This window comes from Natrix helvetica (genome assembly GCF_964273705.1).
Source record: "Natrix helvetica genome assembly, chromosome: 1".
In the NCBI taxonomy this organism is placed as follows: Eukaryota; Metazoa; Chordata; class Lepidosauria; order Squamata; family Natricidae; genus Natrix; species Natrix helvetica.
This window is the reverse complement of record NC_138548.1, coordinates 59,404,788-59,431,509: the sequence shown is the minus strand read 5'-3', so window position 1 is coordinate 59,431,509 and position 26,722 is coordinate 59,404,788. Positions and strand designations below refer to the sequence as shown.

Here is a 26,722-nt window from a genome sequence, read left to right as displayed (position 1 = left end):
ATCTAGCAAATTGGGTCTAAACTCCAAGCTATTGGAAGAATTATTCCAAAGGATTTTTAGCCTAATGTATTTATTTTATAAACTCACACATAAGTACTCAACCTCATAACCACTACTGCCCACTTAATGAACTTTATGGTTCATAAAGTTATTTATATTATATAAAGGTTATTTATGAATGTAATGGAAAAACTGATCAATGTTACTCACTAAATTCAAGGATTAATGATGTGTTTAAAAACAGTTTGTACAGCATATATTACCCTCCCTCCCTGTAAGATAAACTTTTAAAAGATTTTACAAACTTGAATTTAAAATAGCATTTTAGAAGACAAAAGAGTCACAATTTTTAAGGTGAACTAAATGTTTAAAAGCTGTATTTTAATTGAAACATATTTTGACAATAATGCATATATCAGATTTTTAAAACAAAACAATCAACCTATATTTTGCTATGTTGGGATAGCATAGGATAGTGCATAGAGGAAGTAAATATGAATGTGGTATCTTAAGAAACAGTGATGATAATATTGTCGTATTAGGAAGTATAAAATAAACCCTTTTAATTTTACTCTATAGGAATTGATCAGAGAATATCTGGAAATCCACAAATCACTGTTTGGCAGACACTAATAGTTACAGTTCATTAGTAATTTTGACGGAAAAATTTATGTAACAGTAAGTAAATTGTGACTAATCCACTCTTCCCCCATTTAGGTATCTTCAGTAAATTTTTTCTAAAAACATATACATCCAGGCAATTCTACATAAATTTCTACACATTTAAATTTTAATCCAGACTCCATTCATAATGCAGTATAAAGATATATATCTTAAATAATTTTTTACTCCAGAGTCCAGATACTTGGCCTTCACAAATAAGACCACTTATTTGTCAGTTAGAACCAGAGGTGGGTTCCTACCGGTTTGGACCGGTTTGGCCAAATCGGTAGTGATTTGGCAGCCTGGGTCGCTGGAACCGGCGGCGAGCCAGGCCTCCAGACTCCTGAATTGGTTCTCCTGGCTGTGCCGTAGGTGCTGCCATCTTGTTTTTTGCTTCTGCGCATGAGCAATTTTTACTGCACCGCACATGTGCACATAGCACAGCCACAAGTGAGCCAGCAGTCGTGACTGCTGGAACTCACCTCTGGTTAGAACGTATCCCTGTATTCTAGATGTCAAGGTAGAACAATGTTTGGAACAGGTAGTCCTCACCGTATGACTGTAATTGAGCCTGGAATTTTGGTCCTAAGTTGTGACAATCATTAAGTAAGTCACCATGTGATTTCATAACCATACCTGATTTCAGAACTTTTTGGGTGGCAGTTGTTAAGTAAATGCCATTGTTGTTAAGCAAATCCTGTGGTTTTTAAATGAACCCAGTGATTACGGTTAGGGGTAGCAATTGGGGAAATAATTAATTCCTCCACAATCACTGTGTTCCTCAAAATTACCGTATTTTTCAGAGTATAAGACACACCTTTTTTCCTCAAAAAAGAGGCTGAAAATCTGGGTGCGTCTTATACACTGACTACAGCATTTTTTGCCTCCCGAAGCCCCGTCCCCTCACCAAAATGGTTGTGCATACCCTTATGGAGGCTTTCAGAGAGCTCCTGGGGGCTGGGAGGGCAGAAATGAGCGAAAACAGGCTGTTTACCCCCCCCAGCTCCCAGCAGCACTCTATAAGCCTCCATAAGGCTATGCATGCAATTTTTTTGACAAAAAAACAGGCCCGTTTTCACGAAAAATGACCCATATTTTTGCTCGTTTTTGCCCCCACCCCAACCCCCAGGAGCACTTTGCAAGCCCCCCCAAGGCAGGGGTGGGTTCCTGCCAGTTCTATCCTCTTCTATAGAAGAGGTTCCACAAATCTACAATGCCGTTTAGAACCAGTTCCAGCTTCCTCCCCCTGCCCGTCCGCACATCATCAAGATGAAGCGAGAAGAGGAATTCTGGGAGTTGAAGTCCACAAGTCTTAAAGCTGTCATGTTTGATCACCCCTGGGTTTTTTTTTTCTTAAGGAGTAGGGGTGCAAGGGTCTTGTAACTTGACAGCTTTAAGACTTGCGTGCTTCAAATGTCAGTGTTTCTGAGCCAACATTTTGGTTGTTAAGCAAGAGCATTGTTAAGTGAGTTTCACCACATTTTACAAGTTGGCCACGCCCACCCAGTCACATGGATGGCAAGCCACTCCCACCCAGTCACATAGCCAGCAAGCCACTCCCACCAGGTCACATGGCCGGCAAGCCACTCCCAAAAGCAGGCCACATCCACAGAAGAAATTCTAAAAAAAAATGAAACCCACCACTGCCCCAAGGGTATTCATGCCTTTTTTTTGGGGGGGGGGGGGGAAACCAGGCCCGTTTTTTGAAAAAAAAATGGGCTCGTTTTTGTGGGGAGGGGAGGGAACGCGCCCTTTTTGTGAGAAAAAAGGGCCATTTTTGGGAGGTTTGCGGAGTGCAAAAACTTTTTTTCCTTTTGGAAAGCTCTTTAACTGATTGATGAGAATTACATCGATCAAGTGCTGTGCCAGCAGAAACACCTACCTATCTACTGTATTTCTCTCTATTTCTCTCTCTTTATCTCTCTATCTACCTACCTACACATACACACTCTCTCTCTCCCTATCTACCTACTGTATTTCTCTATCTCTATTTCCACCTCTCTCTATCCCTTTATCTACCTACCTACCTACCTTCCTACCTGACTACGCTCTCTCTCCCCCTATCTACTGTATTTCTCTCTCTCTATCCCTCTACCTACCTGCCTGCCTACCTACCTACCTACACACACTCTCTCTCCCTACCTATCTACTGTATTTCTCTCTCTCTATTTCTCTCTCTCTATCCTTCTACCTACCAACCTACCTACCTACACTCTCTCTTTCTCTCTCTTTCTCTCTTTCTATCTCTCTCTCTCTCCCTTTATCTACCTACCTACCTAACTACTCTCCCTACCTACCTACTGTATTTCTCTCTCTTTCTTTCCCTCTCTATCCCTCTATCTACCTACCTACTTTTTTTTTTTTTTTTAAAAAGCCTCTTCAAAACCTTGGTGCGTCTTATACTCCTGTGTGTCTTATACTCCGTAAAATATGGTATTATGCATTCAATAATTCACCTGCTTTGGCTTTTGATCATTGGTCTGATGGGCCTTCTGACATAAATTTAGGAAACTGGCTGTCTGTTTGTCCTATCAGCCTAGTGCTAGACAAATTCATTTGACAAGTCTCAGGCCAACACACTTTCCAGCATAGTGATATGGGAGCCTCTTGATTTGGCAAGTCTGAGATATTCAAGAACGCAAACTGTTTTCTCTTCCATTGAGCGGTCACCTCATGCACGGAGATCCAATAGGCAAATTACCATTAAGATAAGTATGCTTGCTGCATCTCTGCTTCAAAACTGATGGAATGGCCCAATTATTCCGAAAGCATCTCCTGCTTCCAATGCAAGATCAAAACAAGCAATTCATACAGCAATGCAAGTTACTGTCTTTTCTGAGATCTGGGTTATAGGCAATGGTGGGATTCAACCAGTTCGCACGACTTTGGGAGAACCGATTGTTAACTTTCTGAGCAGTTTGGTGAACTGGTTGTTGGAAGAAATCATTAGGGCAGAGAACCGATTGATAAATTATTTGAATCCCAACACTGGGCAAAGGTATCTTTATTTATTTTTGCTCATTTAAAAATGCAGGCGAACAGTATGTTTACATAGTACTGAAACCAAGTTTGGGCTTGGGTGAGCTTAATTCGGTCCAAATTTTACAGAAATGTTTGTCCAATATATCTGGAAAGTACAAGATTGGTGTGTGTGTGTAAATAGATTGGGGTCTGGTCAAACAAAGCTGTTACTCTCTACTTTTTATTTGCTACCCTATCTTGCTTCCCGAAATTTACTCACATTATTTATTGGAATAGGTAAGAAACAGAGAATTACTTACCAACTTGAATCATTGTATCGCCAAAAGACCTGGACTATGCCCATCCTGCCAGATCTAGTGGGATGTGCGAAAAACATTAGAGACGGTCAGCCCTTCAAAGAAAACCATAACATCAGAGTTATGAATGTTAATGCTACTTTATTAAAAAGTTATAGTAGCAGATTCTTTCAAGCTTGAATGTGCTTCTCTGCTCTGCTTCCCTTTGTCTTCCTGAGAAATAGGAAGGGTCATGTCTGAGATGTTTATTCAAAATACATTTTTGCCCCGACTCAGATTACTTTGTTTGACTTTTACCTTGTTTGCATATCTTCCTCTTGTCCCTTAAGGTTATTCCTGCTGCCCATTAAAGACATAATATCCTGCTGTCAAAATCTTGAGTTGAACCTGGCAACCTACTGGAAGCATGTGTGCCTTGCGTAGCAATGGTGTCATGCAATGGCCATACTGTACATGCAAAACTGCCTGTGCTGCCACATTATGGACCAGCTTCAGTGTTGGAATGCTTTTTCAGTGCAGCCCTACGTAAAGCACATTGCAATAGTCCAACTAGGAAGTTGCTAAGGCATGAATGACCATGAATGCAGCTTCTTGATCCAGAAAGAGTTGCAACTGACTCATAAGACAGATTTATGCAAAGTCTGTCTTTGCTGTGGCTGCTACCTGTTCTTCAAGCAAGAGCTAGGAGTCCAGAAGGAACCCAGATTGTACACCAACTCATTTTGGATATTTGGTACTCCAGAACTGACAATGGAAGTTTTCAAGATTTAAGAGATGTCTAAAACTGATGGTGCTCAGTTTTACTAGAGTTGAGTCAGAGACTGTTTCTCTTTGTCTAGTTTTTCGTAGTCTCCAGGCACTGGGCAAGAACTAAAAAACACCATTTGCTTTGCTTTAGCTTCTAAACAAAAAAATTACCCATGAATGCTGGGAAATAGCATTCTGAGAAGAATTCTAAATACTTTTTGTCTGAATTTAACCTTTGAACTATGGTGCTGGAGAAGACTCCCGTGAATCCCTTGGACTGCAAGGCGATCAAACCAGTCAGTCCTAGAGGAGATCAACCCTGACTATCTTTTAGATGGCCAGATCCTCAAAATGAAACTTAAATACTTTAGCCACCTAATGAGAAGGAAGGTCTTACTGGAGAAGAGCCTAATGCTGGGAACGATCGAGTGCAAAAGAAGAAGGGGACAGCAGAGAATGAAGTGGCTGGATGGAGTCATTGAAGCAGTAGACATGAGCTTAAATGGACTGCAGAGGATGGTAGAGGACAGGAAGACCTGGAGGAATGTTGTCCATGGGGTCGCGATGGGTTGGACACGACTTCACAACTAGCAACAACAAACTATCTAATTTAATATGTTTAAAAGCTTTTAAAAAGGAAAGCAAAGTGAATAGTTATCAGGGTAACTAATACATTTTTCAATACTATTACTGTAAAAGAAGCTGGTAACAGCAATTTTCCATTGCCTTATCTTTAAGTGGCAGCAGAAGTCTATTCTCCCAATGAGAATATTACTTTCTGATTCCTTTCACCATTTCCTAAGAATATGCTGGCTTGTTTTGCCTATTTCCCAGGCAAGTAAAAAGTTATGACTGCGTGTAATGCCTCTGAAGTTTGTAGTTTTTTGGAGGGAGGGAGAGAAGGAGGGAAGGAGAGAAGGAGAGGAAATCAAAGTGTTTCTCTGATGACCAGATTTTTCTGAGCAGTAGAAATATAAAGAAGACCAAACTAATGAGAACAGGTACAACAACCAGCCTTAGAACTGGCAATAAAGATATCAAAATAACTCCTGCCTTTTAGAATTAGCAGTAAGGTGCATACACTCAGTTATAGAAGCAAACTATGCACTGTTGAAAAACCTGAAGGACCAGTTTAGGGACAGATGGATAAAATCCACCTATGTGGTTACATCAAGAGCTGACATCAACTTGACAGCACATAATCATAATAAGTTATTCTGTAAGTTGTTCCTGTTCTGAAAAGTGCTTCCCAAATACCACAATTCCTCACAATTGCCACTGCAAGCTTTGTGCCATCATTTGTTCAGCCCCCATGGTAATCATGCCTTTCACACTAAAAGAGCATTTGTGTATATATTTATATATTTAACCACCTGCCCCCTCTAATTCATCCCACGCTTTGACTGATTATTGACTTCAGCAACAAGATAGGATTTCTGTTTGTACAATTGGAATGAGATTGCTTTTTTTTTAGTAAGCAAAGAAAAAAATAGATATTATTTTCCAAGGGTCAATTCAGATATTCACTCTTTGTTGTTTGTGAATATATTAATGAAGCAATTTTAATACATCCATTCATCATTTTACCTCTCAATCTAAGTCTCAAAGCAATAACATATTTTGTCCCCCCAAATGCAGATTTTAGCATAATATCTGAAGTCAGTCATGCATGTTGAGATCCAAATTATTAACAATCTTACATATTTGGTACAATGTCTTCCCCGAGAATTTGCTCTAAAAAGCTAGTATTACACCACCCCAAAATGCCATCCAAACTATAATATAAGCTACAAATATACAATTGTGTTGTTAATAATTTTTCTTGGTAGACTGATCAACCAAACGTTGAATTGTAGAAGATCCTATTTCAATTAGTATGGGAAAATTTTGATAGGCAAGACTACAATTACAGAAATATGTTTACGTGAAAATTCAACATTTATTGATTCAATGCGTTTTAAAAAACTTTTCTTATATATTGTTACATCATTGCATAATAGGCACTGAGATGAATGGTTTATGGTAGGCAACTAAAACAATCAAGTATGCTTGTAATTGAGGAAGTTAACTCTACAATATCTGAACTGGAGATGGCCTTTGAAGATATTTTGCTATTTATTTATTTCATTAATTTATAAGGGATCATGATATAGGGTCTATGACAGAATCAGTTTATATTTCAGGCACTCAATAACTCTGAACAGTGCTTATATACACAAATGCCTCTGAACGGAACACTTTGTGGATGCACAAATTAATTAAAGTATGTATAAAAAGAATATAGATGGATAGAGTTGCTATCCAAATGTAACTATGAATACTGCAGATTTGATTTCTGTCTCCCATTCAAATGACCACATTTTGACGAATATTGAAGGTCATGTATGAATGTTGGAAGTTCCAAATGGATATTGTAAATGACTGGAAAAGAATGATCATTTCCCATTTTGGGAAATAATGGAATATTAAGGCTATACGATCCAGGGTGCAAAAACCTGGATTGTGGGCACAGAAATCATATTTTGCTGCTACCTAGTGATCTTCTTGATTTCTGCAGCTAAAATCTGGTGGCTTTAGGATATATTATAACTATCAAGGTCATTAACTGTCAAGGTCGGTAACTGCCTTTAGATGGGTATCTGAGTTTTAGTATATTCATATAACTTGTCAGGGTTTTCCAATTTGCACAAAGGAAAATTGTCTTTCATCAAAATATAGGCATCCACTAGAACACAGTCAGTGATATTGCTGACAATTATGAAGTGATAGCTTTTTGCTGAAATATCAATATGAGACTCTCATAAAGCAATTGAAAAGGAGAACAAGCTAACAGTTTGTCTGTTAACAGGTAAAATTTGTAATTATAATTATAATCTTTCTTTTTGAAGAGTAATCTTTATCATTAACTTCTGCTTTTAAACTTTTAAAGCTTAATTTGTTTTGATTGAATTTTTAATGCTGATTGGCGAGGATGATACAATTAAAGGCACTGAGAGCATATAATTATATTCTTTATAATTATGTCATAATTGTTTTACTCCGTTAAATGATCTAACTAATCGATTTGTTTTCCTGTTACATCCAACTCTGTTGTAGGAAGTAGCATTCATCAGTCTTTTCTGATGAAGTGCTCTCCTGATGGGTTGGAGTATAAATCCCATCATCCCTAGCCAGGAAATGGTTGTTTTGAGCAATATCTGCAGGCAGAATTTCAACTGATATTCATGGACAAATGAAATATTAATACGTTTTATTTCCATCCTTCATGGACAAAGGACTAATGCTAATGCATGGCTTTCTTATACAGATACAACATTCAGTCAAATTAATGGACACTTTGAAATGCTATTGTGCTGGATAGTATTATATCAAACACTCTTAACAATTACTTAGGGGGGATGTTAAACATAATTTCTACCATGATAAATAGGTAATTGAAACAATAGAGATATTAGGGCAACCTGTTGTATATACAGGCTGCATTTATATTTGTTTTTTAAATTGCATTAGCTATCATAACAATAGTATCTGTAGGTTGGACTGCTTTAACTGAATTTCTGTTTTTCTCCCCAAAATCAAATGGGTTACAAAAGAGAATGAAATGCACTTTATGTATTTACAAGTGTCCAACATGAGCTGAACAACTTACCTCTAAACAAAGTAGGTCTAAGCCATTCATACTGTCCCCGGGTCTTACTGTACCCCTTAATTAAGCAGGATTTATATTATCTGCGATTACATAGCATTTCATAAATAAAAAAAAGATGGACTTTCAACAAATGCTTCAACAAATTTTACAGGGCCAGGAGGAAATCAAGAAACAGCTAAGGGAAATGAAAGATGAAATTAAAGAAAATCAAGCCCAAATTTATAAGAACTCACAGAGACTGGATCTTGTGGAAGGGGGGGTGGAGGAGGTGGGGGGGGTGGAAGCTGTGCAGAAAGGGAACAAAGATCTTGACATCCAACAGATGAAATTAGAATTTGAGAGAATGTCCTATTATCTTAGATTTCAAAATGTTATAGAAGAAGATGGGGAAAATATAAGGGACATCATGACAAACATTCTGGCTGACTACACACACAAAGAAAAACAACAGATGGGGTGGGATATAGACCTGGTTTATAGAGTGAACTCAGCTTATGCTAGAACACACAATGTACCCAGGGAGGTTCACATTAAATTCCTTAGAAAAAGCACAAGAGATGAAATTCTGGGGGTACAAAGGGGGCAAGCATTGACATATCATGATATGGAGATAACCATTCTGAAGCAGATCCCTAAGAAGATTAGAGAAAAAAGAAAAAATTATTCGCAATTAGCGAATAAATTATACCAGAAAGGGGTGTGGTTTAGATGGTTGATGCCTGAAGGTATGCTGATATTCTGGGAGGAGACAAGAATCAGAATTAATTCACCCATAGAGGCGCAGGCCTTTATGGAAAAAAATAAAACACTCCTAGAGAAACCACCAGACACTACAACGGACACGCAGGACACGGGAGGGGCCAGAGCTCTGCCAGTGGAGGGAGATGGGGCAATAGCAAGAAGACTCAGATCACAAAAATAAACAAGAAAATCATATTATTATAAATTGACCGAAAGTGAAAATGGAATTATATTTGGATTTTATACTGTAATGTTTAATTTGATTGAATTTAATAATAGAACTAATATGCTGATTGTAATCAATTATATACTAATGCATTATATATAAATGTATACTATGGGTATGGAGGGAGGGGGGCCTCACACATTTTGCAACTGCCAAAATTTGTATACCTGTCCATTTACCCTTTTCCCTATAAATCTTGAAAAACCAATAAAATTTTATTACAAAAACAAAAAACAAAAAAAACCTCAGACTTACTGAGAAGTAAATTTCATTAGAGTAGACTCGTGATGGCGAACCTATGGCACACATGCCAAAGGGGGCACACTCTCTATGTGGGCATTTGTGCCATCGCCAGCTGCTCTTTTGTTTCTGGCAAAATGGCCAGATGGTCTTGGTGGGCACTGGAGCGCCAGAAAATGGCCAAAAAAACCAGGCCATTTTTGGGGCAGTTTTCAGGCCGTTTTTCATCCCCCTTTTGGGCTTTTTTGGGGGGGCTGTTTTTAGCCTGGAAACAGCAGAAAATTTGCCTGAAAAACTACCTGAAAACTGCCTGAAAAACTCCCAAAAACGTGCAGGTGCGTTCCGGTTTGGGCACTCGGTGCTGAAAAGGTTCTCCATCACTGGATTAGACCTATGTTTCTCCACCTTGGCCCATTTTAAATATGTGGACATTTTAACCATTTTAAAATGGTCAAGATTGAGAAACCCTGGGTTACATTTTACCTTTGTAACCTCTTTAGGATTACAGATTAATTAAATTAAAGAATGCTTATTCTACAACAGAAGGAAAAATCAATGTATTGTGATCGCGTATGTTCTGAGGTGATAACCAATTTTCTCCCAGTGTCTTATTCCAATTTCTGGATTGATTGACTTCTTGGAAATAAATTAAGAAATAATATTAGTTTAAAAAAACACATAAAATTAAAGTCCCTGGGAAATGAAAAGGCTTCAAAAATCTTGAAAAATCATACCTGCTTTTGTTTGCAAAATGTGAAGTTATTACAAGTTTATGCACTAGGAAGACGGACTGATGGAGGACTTACAATTTAGCTAAACTCAATAAGCCACCGACTGAGGACATCCCAGTGGGTGAGCCATGGATTTTGTATTTCAAGTATCAAGTGTTAGCCAAAAACAGTGTTTTTAAAAGTAGGAACGGAACGCATGAATAGGGTAAGGCTACCTACCGATCTCTCCTACTTATCCTTGACCACTTACATAGGATTTCATGAAACCACAAGAGCATTCAAGGAGAAACAAGTGCTTACAACAGCAACCCTGTCTCATAAAGTACGCAAGTGCCGGCTCGGAGGCTTTGTGCTGCCTTTAAATAGATCCACCCTAGTACTTAATAAGAACCTTTAAAAGACTTCTACTTTATAACCAAAGTGCACCACAAATATATTCCCTTAACAGGGTTACTCCTGTAACCTTTCAAGACAGTTTCCACACTGTTCCTATGCAATAGCTGGGTTTTTATCAAATGCAATATTAAGAATATTAAGAGCTGAAAATCAAGGAAGGTGTAAAGTGGAGAGGAAGAGTCGTACATACTTCATCATCACAAATCATGGAGTCAAATACTCACAGATACGGACACCAACACACAAAAACAAGTTTGGAAAGGTTCAAGATTTATCTTAATCTTCTGGTCCTTTAAATAAAATACTTACACCATAGGGAAGGGGGTTATGTGCCTAATGTCACACTCCAGAAAAGAGTGGTTTAGTCTGTGAAGTTGTGACAAAAAAAATAAATATTACAAAGGGGAAAGAAAAGAATAGCACTATCACAAGGACCACAAAAGTGCTTTTAAAAAAAAGACAACTGGACTGTCTTTGTTTTTGCTTCAAAACATTTCGCGTCTCATCAATTCTGAATGAATGGCAGAGAATGAAATGGAAGAGTGCTATCGACCAGATGATTGCAAGGAATATACAATAAATCCTTCCATTCTCCACAATTCATTCAGAACTGAAGAAGCTTCTTGGATGAGAAGCGAAACATCTTCAAGCAAAAATAAAAAAAGTCCAGTTGCCTTTTGAAAAAGCACCTTTGGGACAACCATGACCTGGATGATTGAGAATCTTCATAGTCATACCACAAAGATCATTGCTATGGAAGAAGCCAATTGCTCAATGCCTTTCATCCACACTCTGTAACATAGTAAATTCCAGACATTAGTAAGCCTAATGAAGAAACTTAGGTATTTGCTAAGAATTGTGAAACACGTGAAAACAATCCACATTAAATAGTGCTTATACTGTGAGGAAGAAAAAAAAAGAAAACCTCTAGATATGTGATGGTAATTAAAACGAACTAAACACAGCAACAATATAAGTTCACAGAAAAAAACAGTCTATATCATCAATATAAATATTTATAAAAATTAATTACATTATTTATTTCTGCTAAAGTTGAGAGTTTGCTTTGATAATGTTATTGATAACCAATGATTTTAGATTAGAGATTAGATTAGATATTTAATTTCCCATTATTGTTCTTACATATTTCTTCATTTTGATTTCTGCAAAGAAAGAAGCCATACATATTTTAAATATAATGAATTAAAAAACTTAGGAAGATGCTGTATAGCAAAGAAAACTACAGGTCCATCTCTATCTTGGTCAATAATTCTTCTCCACAGTTTTGAATGTTGTAGCCCAGTGCTTTCTGGACATATTTTAGATATATTACACCTCTTAGCAAGAGGTGTCCTTACTAAGAACAAGGAGCTTTGGTCATTCATCAGTTAAATAATTTCTCTGAATTTTAGAATATGATTCCCAGCTGCAAAATCTAACAAAAATAAATATGGAATGCATGTTTTACAATATGATGAACTTACAACTCTATACCTTGAAAACACTATTCTTTAAGGAAACAAAGCAAAGCTAAACAAAACAAACAATAAGCACAACAATTAAAAACAGACCCATCTTGGGTTGTTTTCTTCAACAATGCAAATTCTTGTGGAATTGGCATTGAGGACATTTATGGAAGAAGACATACAGACTCAAGATGCAGATGTCCTTAAGAATGGTTCAAAAGCTTTACTTCTTCAAAATACAACACATAAGATTTCGAAAAGAAGTTTGTTGAGCTTTACTAACTCAATAAAAGCCAGCCAGGGGAGGTGGCAAGGAGGTATGTGTTGGGGAGAAAGGAATAACTCTAGTATTGCTTCTCTCCAAGTCTATTTTTTTTCAATCACCATAAGAAACCCAACCTAGTCCGCATAACAAAAGCTAGGACTCTGATTGGTTGTAACTCTAACTTGTATAGCTCCTTTATCAAGGGGTGTGTCTGGTACCCATATTGCACATCTTAGTTGCTCTTCTCTGAACTTTTTCCAAAGTCTCAACCTCATTTTTGTAGTATGGGGTCCAAAATTGGTTGCAGTATTAAAGGTGTGGTATTACTAGCGTTTTATAAAGCAGTACTAATACTTCACGGGATTTTGATTCTATGCCTCTGTTTATACAATCCAGGATTGTATTAGCTTTTTTGATTGCTGCTGCACACTGCTGGCTCATATCAAAGTGATCATCCACTAGGACTCCAAGGTTCCTCTCACAGTTACTGTTTTTGATTTAAAATATAAAACACTAGCTAGTAACCTGGTGTTGCCCAGGTATTTATTTATCCCAATCTTGTATTAGACAGGAATGGTGATGTCAAGTGGTAACGTAAGTGCGGACTTCCCTCCTTCTATTAACGTCACAGCAATTCCTGAAGAAGCGGTGGCAAGAGCAACTTCTACCTGAGCCTGATTTCGTCGACAATTACATTAATTAAATTAGCTAAAAATGTTTCCCCTGTGCCCCCAGAAGTGTAATTTCTAATGTTGGATTTTCCCCCTTGCCATAGGGGCCCCCCTTGTGGAGTTCTGTGAAGGCGTTACCATGGCAACTCTACTGCGCTGTACAGCAGGGACGTGCGGTCAGGGGAGGCAGGGGAGGCAGAGCCTCACCGCTCTCTTCATGAAAAGAAAAAAAAGGGAAAAGGGAAAAGGCACAAGTGGTCCGATTCCCTGCCTTCCTGAGTCAACATGAAGGGGACCGCGGAGCGCGCTCTGCGGTCCCCTTCATGTTGACTCAGGAAGGCGGGGAATGGGAACACGTGTGCAGGAGGCTGAGGCTGCCTCAGCCTCCTGCACATGTGGTCCCATTCCCCGCCTTCCTGATGATGTCACCAGCCTCGCCAGCCATAAACCTCACCACACGTCACTGCTGTACAGTAGAACCATTTTAAGGCACAACAGGCTGTATCTTAACAGAACACACACCTGAGGGATATTAGGGATCTCTTATCCTCACAGTACGTCTTTCCAGAGAGTAAGTCATCGTTATACCATGTTTCGTTGAAAAAGCTTGAGATGTTCCAGAGTTATGCTGGAACAGACACACACACACACACACACACACTATGGAAAATGCTTTAAGAAACACTAAAACATTCTAATTAATATTTTAAAGCTTGGTTATTTTTACATTTTGACATGCTTATGTTTTCAATATTAATTGCAAATTTATTAAGTTTATTATTTTATTAGTTTACTATAGAATTGTTATTGATTTGCTTTAAATTACAGTGAAAAGAGCTTTGATTTAAATTTTATATTGATATGTATTTTACATGATATCTTTCACTATTTACTTTATTTCTCAATTTATTCTTTTGCCTTTTGCAGATTTCTGGAGAAAGGTTTTTGCCTGGAGTTCCAGGGACAGGAAAGAGTGTTCCATAAAAGAAAAGATGTGTGATGTTGATGGGTGATTCACTGGCGACAGAAGTCAGTCATAAATTGGTTGACCAGTTGGGAAAATAAATTTTATCTCTAGGAGAAAACTTCCAGAATGTGACTGAGAGGTTGACTCGACTAATCAATCAATCAATCAATCAATCAATCAGAAAGACTGTCTCTTTTTTCTATTTCATATTGGAACAAATTACACTTCCTAAAAAAGCCTGCAAAGACTATCAAGAGAGTATTATTTCCAATTTCGCATCCACAATATAAAAAAAAAAAAGATCTCGAGACTCTAGAAAAAGTGCAGAGAAGAGCCACAAAGATGATTAGGGGATTGGAGGCTAAAATATAAAAAGAACGGTTTCTGGAACTGGGTACGTCTAGTTTAATGAAAAGAAGGACTAGGGGTGATATGATATGGCTGCCACAAGAAGAGGGGGAATCAATCTTTTCTCCAAAGCATCTGAGGAAGGACAAAAAGCAACTAATCAAGAAAAGAAGCAACCTAGAACTGAGGAGAAATTTCCTGGCAGTTAGAGCAATTAATCAGTTGTGGGTGTTCTTCAACAATGATGGTTTTAAAGAAGAGATTGGAAAACCATTTGTCTGAAATGGTATAGGGTTTCCTGTCTTGAGCAGCGGGGGTTGGACTAAAAGACTTGCAAGGCCCCTCCCAACTTTGTTATTCTATGAGGAATTAGATAAAAAAGCAAAATAATGTGGCAGAAGGAAAAGAAGATTCTAGAGGCTTGTAATGAATTTATAAATGCTGAAATAAGAAAAAAACAACAATTTTTACAGAAAAGAGTGTGTAAATTTATTTTTGTAGTATCCAAGGGTAGGACAAGAATCAGTAGCTGGAACCCCTAAAGTGAGAGATTCAAATTTGAATTTCCTGACCGAGAGAGAGATTAAGTCAGTTATGGATGGAACAGTTTGTCTCCTGGATTTGTGAATGTGTAACTTCTTCAGTCTGAGCAAGTTAGTTAAGGGGGGCTCATACATGTCCTCCAGGGAGATTTCATTTCTCACCTAATCTGGATAGGTCCAATAGGTGATTAGGCGGAGAGTTGTTGGGATGTAAATATTCAAATTCCTAAATCCTTTACCTTAAGCCCGTGATGGCGGACATATGGCATACGTGCCAGAAGTAGCACGCATAGCCCTCTCTGCTGGCAAGCACACCATCGCCCCAGGTCATTCTCAAACCACAAGCAAGATCCCTTGGGAGATGCAACATGTCAGAAAGAATAAGTCAAAGGTCTTCTTAGTTAGAGGAACTGATTTATATGGTTGTCCCAAAGGTGTTTTTTTCAAGAGGCAACTCCTCATCCAAGAAGTTTCTTCAGCTCTGACTGGATGGTGGGGAACAGAAGGATTTATACTCCTTGCAGACAGCTGGTCATTTGCATTCTTTTAGTGGGTCATTAAGGCCACCTGGAGGTTTATCTGTGTCATCGGGGTCACCTGAGAGGTGCAAATTGGTGTGGAGCCACCTTGGAACAGTTGAAAGGACTGTGTTGTAAATTGGAGATAGATGATGTTGTTTCCCCTCCCCTCTGTTGTGAGAGGGCTGTTCAGTTTTGACATAAATCTTTAACCCCTCTTTCATACCATCCTTTTATTGCGTTGGCTTCACTATATATTATTTTAATTTACAACTGAAATATACATAATGGTGTTAATTCAGCTTTTAAATGTGGAGCAATAACATTGAAAGATAATCATAACTTCCTTGACATGCATGCAGCATAAACGGAGCAAAGTATATCCAAGAATAGTTCACTCCTTGGAATATGTATTAACTTTTTCTATATCTAGTGATTTTTTTAAAAAAGATCTCTTTAAATGTTATTGATCTTGAAACTGTTTCTAAAACTGCATCTACTATAGAAGTGTTGAAAAATTATAGCAGAAATTGCTCCATAAATTCACGCACTCTGTTTAAGGCTCTCTCACTTCAGCAAACTTTTTGAATGCACTTGCACAAGTTAAAAAAAAATCTGCCAGCTCAGAATGGCACATTTAAAAAGAAAGTTACTTTTAGTGTTCCACGGGTCTAAAAAATGGCCAAGGATCTTCTCCAAAAGATTTGCTAATTATAACAACTGTTGGAAGATAGATAGTAAATGAAGGCCTTTAAATATCTGGGAATAATGTTTTAATAGATTCCATGATAAGGAGATACAAAGAAAAGTTGCTTATGAACAGACTCATTAGATCATCTTGATTTTTATAACATAGATAAGAAATTTGATCTTTTACTATATATAATATTTATATAGTTTCATTGAAAAAATAAAACTTGAAAGATACGGTAGTCTTGGGAAGATCAATTTATTTAGCTGTTCCTCCCTCACCCAAAGCATTTATGGCTATATATGGTTCTGACCAGCAGATGGCACACTTGCATAATTGACTTGGCTCCTAGCAGCTTCTAGAAAGGAGCTGCTTATTAACAAACGTCAATGTCTCCCAAATTGCTCTATTAAAGGTGGAGGGCTGTGTACACGGACATGTACTCTTGTCAATAATTGTCAGGACCAGATTTAGTGAAAGACAGAGAGTGGGCCTGGATAGAAACCTTGTCAATATATCAGAAATGTTGTCCATCTCTCTGTGGGACAATTTTACTATGCAATATTCCCCATATATCTGTTCAACTATGAGGAAGTAGTAGGCCAGTACTATTTGTAATCAGTATTTCCTTCAAGATTTTTTTAAAAAGGGGTGTGACAGGTTGATTACACTTTGTGGACCACTCTTTTATCTAGAAATTATACAAGTACCAATAAAGGAGCAGATTTGTGGGTCAGAGTTGAAATGAGGGGTCCTTGATGCTCTCTGAGGTTGGTTGTTTTCTTGCAAATCCCCATCTATCTGCACTCCATAATATTCACCTGCACCCAGTCCTCCCACAGCATTGGGGGCCCTCCTGTAGTTTCCGCCAACCTGCCCAAAGCCTTTGCTGGCCTTTGCCACCATCTGTCCATACTGCTTAGTGCTTGCCCAAAGCATACTCCCAAACCCCATGGCATCTATGAACCTCTCTGTGCTCCTTACATGAAACTCCCAATTCCTCCCACTTAATGACCCATGCATTCTGGGGTTATATTGGCAAACGGGACTGGAGAGAGATTGCCAGATGAAGTACAAGAGATCAAATTAATTATTTTAGAGGTACAGTTATAACTGCAAAGATGTGGCTTTGACTGACTGTAGAACAGATCACAAACTGTCCAGATGCAGGTTTCATATAAGTTAAGCGGAAGAAGAAAGCCAACCACTTTTCATGATATGACCATATACCCAGTATTTTCAAGGAGAGCATCAGAAATTGCTTTGAAGTATTGAACTACATTAAGCAGGATTCCTGATTCAGGAACCACACAGGAACTTTGGAATGAAATCATAGATATTATTAAGGATGAATATGAAAAGAGACTGTTGAAAACCAAAGAATATAAAAAAGAAAACAAATTAAATGTCACAAATGACAGAAATTGCCCCCTGCAAAAGAAGATAATCTGAAACTAAGAAAGACAATAATCTCAGAAAGGCCCTTAACACAGAATTTTAGAGAGCCACTACTAAAAAGCATTATTGCAACGATACCTGTAAATACATTGACAAGGGAAACAAACATAGAAAAATAAGGAAGTCTTCCAAAAGATCTCCCAACTCAGAAAGAAGTTCTAACCTTCAACTGGTAAGCTAAAAGATACCAATGACAGATAGTTGCTGATTCCAAGGAAATAAAAAACAAAGATGGAAGCAGTATCTTGAAATTCTATACAACAGAGATGTAAACATCCCAAACACCTACTTTTAAGAACTTCTAGTAGTAGATGATGAAGTTAGGTCTAATATCCTACCAAATTGGAAAGCTACAGAAATTGATGGAATATCTTCAGAAATATGGTAAGCAATAGAATGGAATATGGCTATTGTTTGCCATATTTCATTTGCCATTTCACGCAAATCTGAAAAACTATACAGTGGCTAAAAGATTGGAACAGGTTGGAAGAAGTCAATCTATATATGAATACCAAAGAAAGACTTAACAAACCATGCAAACCCCTGCACAATAACCTTAATTTCACATGCTAGCAAAATGATGCTTAGGATCATCCAACACTGATAAAAGCTTACGTGAAAAGGGAGATGCCAGATGTTCAGCCTGGCTTTTAAAAAGGCAAAGGAACACAATACATTATCACTGATAGATGCTGGAAAATTGAGAAAGCCAGACAAGGAAACCAGAGAACAAGAGCAAGGTGAAAAAGATTGGCTCCAGGTCAGCCACAGAGTGAGACAAGGCCAACCCCCAACCCCCGAAACAGACACAAAAGCTGGATTGAAAGAAGCTGAGTGAGGTTTTAAATTGGTGTGCTGTGCTGATGAGATTATCCTGATAGCTTAAAATGTAGATAATCTGCAAGCTTTAAAAATGAGAGTCAAGCAAACGAGACAATGAAAATGAGATTAAGATTAAATATAAAGACCATACTAATGACAACATGTACAGCAGCCAGACTTAGACTTAACAATGAAGATACTAAAGTGATGGATAACTTCTGCCTGTTAGATCAACTATTAACAGTAAAGGAGCCAGAAGCAAAAAAATTGCCATGGACCTGAGGTCCAATCACTGGTCCATTGACCAGCACTGGGCAGTGGCATGCCAGAAACTGGGCCATACAAATAAGTGAAGCACCATCCGTGGGATGCAGGCAGCATGCAAAACCACGCCCTCTCCAGTCCACATTAAAACTTATCTCCACGGAACTGGTCCCTGGTGCCCAAAGGGCTGTCATAGACTCTTACTTAGTAGAGTACAAATGAAGACCTTGTAAAAATATTAAAGATGCCAAGATGTGTCTATACTTAACAAAAGTCAGAATTAAGGGAGGCAATAATTTTCCCTGCGATACTCTATAGAAGTAAAAGCTAGATTTTGAAGAAGCAGAAGAGAAAGAGTATTGAAGCTTTTGAACATTGGTCAAGGGTGGTATTCACTTACCTTTGCTACCGTTTTGCAAATGTGAGTGCATGTGTCACCTCTGTGCATGTGCAGGACCTTCTGTGCATGGGCAGAGCATCAAAAATGGGATGTGATGATGTCCGGATGGGTGGGCGGAGCCTCCCACCGCTGCCGCTACTGGTGTGTCCAAACCAGATAGAACCGGCTGAATTGCACCATGGACTTTGGTAGTGGAGAAGGCTCCTGAGAATACCAGAAAACAAACCAATGGACCATTCCAGAGTTTTCAAGCCACAAGTGACCATGGGCAAATTACCTTGAACACATTATGCAAAGACTCCGCTCTCTTCAGGAATCTATAATGCAGGAAGAAAAAGAGGGTGACCAGCGGCAAAGTGGATGGACTCAGCTTTAGCACCGATGAGCACATTATAGAAAATACCTGATTGTCAAAGCCAACCTGTTGTCACATAATCTATGAATAAAATCCAGATATAGTAAAATAAAAAAATGAGTTTAATAGGTTGATCTTAATAGAACTGATCCGCCTCTCTCCCTGTCAATAATCTCTTATAAGATTATGCATTTTTAAATTATAGTTTTATATATATGCAACAACAAAAAATGGTTGAAGTGAATCCTTTTTTCTGACTGTGTTTCAGTCATCCCAAAATCGGACAGACAACATGGTAACAAGGTGTGAAGCTCCAATGTTCTGTTCTCAATCAAGAATGCTCCAGTGTTCCATTTTCTCAACAATGGAATTCTCCAACTCTGCTGCCACTCCTGAAAACATGGTTGTGCCTAAAAACAAAAATAACCCCCGATCCTCAAAACTTGCCAGCAAATCAGATCCCTAGGATCTGTACTATAGAAAAATCTTTGCTTCCAATTGTTTGGAGTTCCTCTATTTTATGAGACCGAACGATTGTTGAAAAAACTGATTGGCGTTCTGCTTTGAATTTTCCATGGCGGTGCCTTCATACGAATTATTAGTCTAGATATAAGATGAGTCAATGCCTGTTTTTTTTCTTTAGTATGCTCTGCTATATTAATGAAGCCATGGAAACCCCATGGAAAAGAGTTAGTTGATTTTAGCCTTCTTTTTTTCCGGCAATGTAAAAGCAAAAATTATATAAAATGGAAAAGAAAATAAGGAAGGCTGAAATGTCATTTTGGCTAGGCATTTTCACAGAGTTTTTTGGGCTTGAAATACCAATTATAATTTAAGTGAACCAATTTATCTATGGACTTAGAGAAGACTCTTGAGAATACCAGGGACAGTCAAATAAATAAAATAAACTGATAGATCATCCCCCCAAAAAACCAATCCCTTGAGACACAAATGACTAAATCCAAGTTATCATACTTTAGACATATTTTGCAAAGACCCAACTTTCTGGAAAAGGCTTTAATGCTGCGTGAGCATTAAAGGAAGGATGGAAGAAAAAAAGGATGGTCAGTAGCAAGGTTATAGTAGTGATGTGGGCACCATTAGAAAATGTTAAATAGCAAGTTAGGGATAGATTGTCAGGGATAACATCTACATATGTGGCTACTAGGAGTCAAGAATGATGTCACAAAATCAATTCATCTGCGATTGTACATCAGTCTGATCATACCAAGGCTGCAAAACTCCAGACAATCATTGGATAGCACAATGAGATGGAAAAGGCACTGATTCCTTCCTTGTGATTATCTAGTTTTTTTGTGGTCTGGATATGGTAACACTAACCTTTGTTTTGCCATTGTGTTGACCATTTGGAAGGAAAAGGGGTGCAATGGCCAGAATGCTGCTCAGTATTGTTAGGCTGACCATATCAGGCATGATTTGGCCTTACACTGAAAGAAACCTCTTGAGAGTGAATGCAGCTGAGGAACAGGATTTAAGGGATGATGCCCTCAGAGGTATCCATAGCAGGAACAGGATGTGAGGAACTTCAAGATCACACTATTGTGGTCATCATCTTGACTTTTTTTTCAACCCCTCCTGCAGACAAGTCAGAATAATTACAGTACATTCAGTTTCACAGGGAACATTCATAGAGGGGCTAAATGCTTGAAGTAGCTGCACAGTGTGTGTGTGTGTGTGTGTGTAGGGAGAGAAGTATGTGAAAACACACACACAGAGACACACCTGCTAATCCTGGCTTGAATTGCAAATTGGTGGATAACAATTCTTCAGACTGTACCCACCTTCACTTAAATCAGCACTTTAACTCTTTGCAAAGAAGCTCTTTGCAAATGGCATATGACAGATTTTCACCACATTCCTGCTGGCTACTATTTTTCTGGAAGAGAAATTGTGTTTTATAAAACATACATTTGAGAGGCTTTTCTAGGATGTTAGTTTTGTATGGGTGTGCGTGTGCGCGCATGCCTGCAAATGTGCGTTTTTAGAGATAGAAAATTTTCAGCATTAACGTATTTAGAGTTATTGTAAAACATTATTATTAAGGGGGGGGGGCTTTTTTCATTTCTATCCCGAGATAAATTATGCATTATGACAGCCAACATGGGGGTGGGGTGGGGGTTACCATAAACTCTGCAGAATGCAAATGTATCCATTATTAGATAATATGGTTGATGATAAGACAGAGATTTTATGTAAATATGGTGTTTAAACTACCATTTAGATATTGGCATACCTAAGCCATTCCTCTGGTCCATTGGATGCTCGTTCATTAGGGGGAAGGCTGGGTCAAGGACACTGCCCCACTCTCTCAGTCTCTGCATTGTGTCTTTATCAGAGGTGGGCAATGTGGTGCCACAACTTGTGTCAAGTCATATCAAAGAGCGTTGTGTCATCATGATGTTATGACACACATTTCATCGTATTGACATTGCTATGGTTGGAAACAAACCTTTTTGTCATGGATTTTCTTTCCATGACATACTGGACATCTCCAGGTGCAGCTATAGGGCATTGCATGCCAAGCAACTAGACATAAAGACAGTTTTCCCCCTTGTGCCATCACTCTACTGGATACCTAATTCCCACAGTGCTGTCTTATGTCTATGGATATTTATCCATGTAGTATGGCTGTATTACTATTATCAGTCTCATCTTTTATACTACATTCTCCATTAGTACCTTATGATTATATATACTTTGTTGTTTGTACCCTGTTTCCCTGAAAATAAGACTTCCCCGGATAATAAGCCGAATTGAGCTTTTGAGCGCATGCGCTAAATAAGCCCTTCCCTGAAAATAAGCCCTCCCTGAAAATATTGCAACACAGAAGCAGCCATGAGGTGACCATACTCTCTGCATCCTGCACCTCAAAAATAATAAGACCTTCCCAAAAATAAGACCAAGCGCTTATTTCGAGGGTGAAAATAAAATAAAACCCTGTCTTTTTTTCGGGGAAACATGGTATGTACATTGAGAGCTAATGTACCAGAGACAAATTCCTTGTATGTCCAATCACACATGGCCAATAAAGTATTCTATGATGCAAAGTAAGTCAACTAGAAAAATTTGTGCACGTCACTTATTTTATTTCATATGAAAGGAGCAAATACCCTGTTATTGCAAATATCAACAACAAAGCCCAGAGAGCCTGGCTCATCTTTACAGATAGCTCTATGCATCTTCATTCATCACTTTCATTGCAACATTCCTCAGCATGAATGTTATTGAATTATTAGATCATGGGGATGGTTGGCTTATATATTTGAAAGTATATATTTGAAAATACTGCTGGGCGTTCCTATCAACTTCCTTCCTTCAAACTTGTCTAAAACCAATTGAGGCATTCTTGTGGTTAATGATGCTTGACTGAAGCAAGAAGTTCCAGAATAGGTCATCTCTAAGTAGGTTATCTAAATACGTTGTTTAATATGGTGTTTTTCAGTTCAGATGCTATTTATAAGAGTTTTTAAAAAATATACAGTAAGAGCTCACCTCTATGTCTTATTTTGCATGCTACATTCTCCCTTTTCGTGCCTCTTAGGCACTATGGAGATGTTCATGTGTTTCTTCTAATGGCATGCCCATCTTCCATTCTCATCCAGTCTCAGATGGATTGCGTTTCCTTAAAATAAGGTTCTGGGTCTCTATCATTCCACTGTTTGAGAGGGGAGTAGCATAATTTCTTGAAGGACAAAAAAGGCTGGTTAAGCTTTTAAACTAAAGATTTACTTAAGATTACATTCAGCAAGAAAACCACACATAAATGCCAATTCTAATAAGAAAGCCTAGTAAAACATTGAAATGCTGTATGCAGGAGGCCAGGAATTGAGCCAAGATGTATTATCCCATCTTAGCTTCCTTTTGGTAATTTTACAGATAAGGTCAGTGGGGTGTAGTGTACAAGGAGTTCATAATTGTCAGTGATGTACATGTAACAGGCACCCTTAATTAACACACATACTTCCCCTTGAGTAGTCCAAGGAGACTAGTGTTGAAGACTATACAATGGATGTGATATCATCCTTTAGCCAGAATGAGGAATGAGTCAGAGGTGTCACTAGCAAGCATCTCAATGAGAGTTTGCAGGTACAGAACTATCCCTTCTATAGTTGCAATTTCTGAAGGGGGGGAAAATTTATTCTGAAGGGGAAACCATTTATTTATGGTTTCCTGTTGGTTTACCCAGGTGAGTAATGTAATCTCCAAGGTCACACTTTGAGTGGTCGGGAGTAGAAGAGAAGATAGGAAAATGGTAGACAGTTCCAATGGCTAGGTCACATTTTCTCCTAATATCTAACTCCCACTCAGATTAAGGATTGTTTTTAACTTAAAATCACTGCAGCAAAAAACTTGGAGTTATAAGAGAAATTTAACCTCTTCTAAAAAGACAGATAGCAATAGCACTTAGATTTATATACTGCTTAATAATGCTTTACAGCCCTCTCTAAGTGGTTTACAGTCAGCCTATTGCCCCCCAACAATTTGGGTCCTCATAGTATAGATATCCCTATTATCCCTATCAACAACTGCAATCCCATCATATCACCCCCAAATTCAATATACTACTGTTTCAGGGAGAAGCATGATACTTTGTTCTGTATATCACTGCAGTTGGTGAAGTAGAAAGTACCTTAGAAGCCAAGTGGGGAGGAGATCACAGATCTGAGCACCCGACCGTTCAATAAAAAAGGAACTTGGTTGCCAATATTAGACTGAAACTGATTACTCTTTCCAAGGGAAGTAAGAGGAAAAAGAGGAAAGGCTGCTTAATTGTTGAGGGATGATAGGCAAGTTCCATTAGGCTTTATATTCAGTAGGTCCCTGGCCTTTTTTTTTGGGGGGGGGGGGACTAAACATAACTTTGTTTCCCACAGTTTGGACTGAAGAACATTCATACCCAGTCTTTATCAGGGTGTCAAAGAGAACATTAAGGTTATCACCACATGATTTAATTATTGTATTTTATTGTTATCATGGGGTGTGTTTTCCCAATAGCCTTCAACTTATTTGATTTAGATGACATAAGGCTGGCATTTAAAAGCTGAGTTAATTAGGGCAGCAAGCATTAAATATAATCCTTGCTTTTTAGGCCCCTGGGCCTGGCATTTATTTGGCAAAGATGGTCAGGTTTGCAGGATCCCAGTGATACAAATCTCCCATCTTGAATTTCCAATTCAGAACTCCCTGAAGGGGGATGGAACCAGACTAGGAACAGATATAGGGGGCTGAGATTACTTTTAGAGTAAGAAGGAGGAGGAGAAGAGGGAGAAGAGGAAAAAGAGCAGGATCAAAATGTTTTTCTGGTACATCGCATTAGTAACAGGTGTGATGTAGTTCTGGAGTTCTGTAATATGAGACTTAATTTCTTTTCTAACCGTTTTGGAACTGTGATTTGAAATTTGAATCCTTATCACTGAGAAAAATTAAGAGCCATGTGTTTATAGGGAATGGAGGAGAAAGGACAATAACAAAAGATAAGACCTTAGTAGTGTGAAACGAGGGATGGGGTGGGCAAGGTGACTTGTCAGTAAATGAGGGAGGAGATGATTGATTCTTCTAGTTTTGTTTTTGTGTTTGACAAACAAAGGTCAGGAATCTGAAATGAAACTTTTCCCTACTGATATAATTCATTCTGGTCATAATGACAAGGTTTCTAAGAATGTCATTCTCCAGATCTTTAAGGAGTTTCTCAAAGAGTGTCATGGGCTTGGATTTTTGAATTCCCTTTCTTTCTCTCTCTTTCTCTTTCCTTCTCCCTCTTTCTTCCTTTAGGTCAACAGCCTTAGATCTTCTTGGCTTGGGTTTGGGCTAAGTGGGAAGACTTGGGTTGCCCTCCTGTGCTATTGAATGATTGTACTGGATCTTTTCTTTCCTAGTTATACTGGAATTTTGGCTACTGCTACCAGAAGGGGGAAAAATACACTTTTGCCTCGCACTGATAATGTTACCTATTGTGGACAATAAAATACAATACAGTACAATACAATACAATACAGTACAATAGCAGAGTTGGAAGGGACCTTGGAGGTCTTCTAGTCCAACCCCCTGCCTAGGCAGGAAACCCTATACCATTTTAGACAAATGGCTATCCAACATCTTCTTAAAGACTTCCAGTGTTGGGGCATTCACAACTTCTGGAGGCAAGCTGTCTGCAAGGAAACAACCAAGGTCAGATAGCACCAAGGACCCTTTATTTCCACCCCTCAGCTACAAATATTCCCTTTTATTGATCCCTTTACCTCTTTTTGATTAAATTATTATAACATTTTCTTAGCAAAACAATTTTGAGTGTTATTTTTATAGTCAAAATGTTTCCAAAAGCATGCCTAAAAAGCAGGGAATTATTTAATTCATTTTTTAAAATCCCATTTTATTATCATTTTCCAATACCATATTTAACTTGCAGTGTGAAAAAAAGAAAACAATTCTTTCACAATTCTCCCTTGCTAGGATAAAAAGGAAAAGCAAAGGAGGAAGTGTGGAATGCGTCAGTTAATTATTATGCAGAGAGGAATTTTAAGAGAAAGGGGTTGATCATATGAATGTGGAAGGAAAACTGGATTTTTAGCATTCACAACAATTAAAAAATTAATTTCCTGAAAATAATTGATTTTCAAATTCTTCTCACTTACAATTTAAATGTCTTTTTAAAGTGTAATGGGATGCATATTTGAAGTTTCATTTAGAATAGCAAAATACAGAAAATTCTAATGAACTTTCTTAAAATGCAAAAGGAAAATGAAGCGCAAATAATTTTTCTGGAAGGTTTTGGCAAATACTTTCCTACCAAAAAGGATTAACCTGTTATTGTGTTGGTTGAAGCTCAAATAATTGAATGATCCACCATAGAAAAAGGAAATCCTTTTTCCTAGAAAATTAGATGTCAGAGAGTCACGTGACCTTGTTTCTTAGTAGATTCAGTGACAAAGTGAACCTTGACTTGTAGAATAAAGAGTTAGAGCAGAAACAGTTCAATGGTCCCAGATTTACACTTATGACTCCCCCTCCCATCAAATATGGTAAGATGATGCTCTGAAAGAATAGCAATGACAGTAGCAGAATTTTTTCTCTTAATAAATTGATGCTAAGAAAATTAATGTTGAGAATTTGAGGAGGGCAACCATTATTTTTATATTTCTCTAAGATGAACTGGCTATTACCTCAGAGTTCTGAACATTGCCATTTCTTAGAGTTTAACAATCACTATCTGTGAGAGAGATGGGCAATAGAAATAGGAAATATAAATAATAAAAACATACATAC

At 38.0% G+C, this 26,722-nt stretch overlaps 1 long non-coding RNA gene across 2 annotated transcripts in view; it reads right to left on the bottom strand.

Annotated features, from left to right (window-relative positions):
- Nucleotides 1-26,722, bottom strand: part of LOC309400217 — a 67,878-nt gene that overhangs the window by 26,340 nt on the left and 14,816 nt on the right. For both annotated transcript variants that reach the window (XR_014176633.1, XR_014176634.1), the window contains exon 3: nucleotides 3,945-4,036. This is a non-coding gene — a long non-coding RNA (uncharacterized lncRNA). The remainder of the gene's footprint in view (nucleotides 1-3,944; nucleotides 4,037-26,722) is intronic.